Source organism: Austrofundulus limnaeus, unplaced genomic scaffold, assembly GCF_001266775.1.
Source record: "Austrofundulus limnaeus strain Quisiro unplaced genomic scaffold, Austrofundulus_limnaeus-1.0 Scaffold95, whole genome shotgun sequence".
NCBI classification, from domain to species: domain Eukaryota; kingdom Metazoa; phylum Chordata; class Actinopteri; order Cyprinodontiformes; family Rivulidae; genus Austrofundulus; species Austrofundulus limnaeus.
In genome coordinates this window covers 768,106-769,627 of record NW_013952497.1, presented here as the reverse complement: position 1 = coordinate 769,627, position 1,522 = coordinate 768,106, and positions in this window count along the sequence as shown.

Here is a 1,522-nt window from a genome sequence, read left to right as displayed (position 1 = left end):
CACACACACACACACACACACAAACGTTCTTGTCTCGAGGGGACGATCAGACAGCGCATCAGCCTCGATTTGAATAATGGTTCTTCATTATGCTGCAGTCCCTGTATAAACCACGCCAGAATGGGTTGAAAATGCCTGTAAAAAGGGGAAAAAAATAAAAATAAAAATAAAATTACAGTCTTCCCCTGACACTCTCCCTCTCATAAAAGATGTAATATCCAGCCATTTCCAGCTTTACAAGTGCAGCGGTAATCATAATGCAATTAAAAACGCATTCAGGCGGCATCCTCATGAAACGTAATGTTGTGAGAAACACAAAAAAAATGGAGCAAATGGGAAAAACAGGCAGGGGAYGGGGCAACCTATCAGTATATGTTTAATCTCAAAAGAAGTACACGGTGCTTATGAAAGCATGATTCAAACTCTAATCTGTGTGACGAGGACGACCTCGGGATGTCAACTGGCATTAATCTAATAGCAAAGTACGGATTGACTGGGCTGGATTTTCTGGAAAAAAAAAAAACACAATTAAATTAGTTCTTCTTTRATCTTCTGTATAATTTCACAACTGAGGGGGTTGTCAGCCTGCATCTGTAGCTGGACCTTTTTTTCCCCCCATCAGCACGTGTGGTTTAATCACCTTATTGCCTGCTTCATTAGTAGGTGCTTTGCCTATGTGATTAGATTAGCTAATCATTTCCTCGAGTTCTGAAGGCAATTAAAAACATTTGAAACAACAAAAGCATCGCAAAAGACATTAGGCCGATGCGCTTTTGTAACTTTTAGTTTAACTAATATTAATGACAGATAATGAAGATGCGCAGATGTGTTCACCTGCTGCCTCCTGATAGTGAGGAAAGAACAAAATTAAACTGCTGGGAGGGTCAGACGTTGCCAAAGAGTTGACAGAGGAGTGGAAAACTTTGGAAAGTACGTGCAGTCTGGCTTGTGACTGTTAGCAGCGCGTGTTCAAGTGAAAGCAAATCTCGAGTGTTTTGACGTGGGGTTTTGTGGAAGATTTATGAACAATCAATATCTTACCTTTTGTAGGTAGGTCTTTGAATGACCTCAGTTTGGAGAATTTGTTTCTGACACGATTGGCAAGCTAATGACCAGTCTGAGCAAGGCCAAGACCAAAGTCGATAGGTACCGTCTTAAAGCTGTCACGGTTTTCAGCAAAGCTTTGGATCCAGGAAAATAGGAAAATAAACCTACTTRAAAAATGCTGTYGTGGCAGCAAACTTASAAAAACTCGAGGAGAGTACGAAAAAAGGCAAAAAGGCATAAGGAATTTAGAGAAAGATCGGCCCTTATGTGGAAGGTATGACGTGAACTGCTTTCATAATAATCTAAGGATTATTAAGTATGTGATGTTAATTAAATAATGACGGGTTATCAGCAAGAGCAGCTCTGTGAAATCAAAAGTTTGAAAAGTTTCCGTAGCTTTCAGATGTCTGTTAACACAATGTCGAGGATGAAAGACGTCAACATAATCTTATGGAAGCGACCAGTGCTGCCCGTC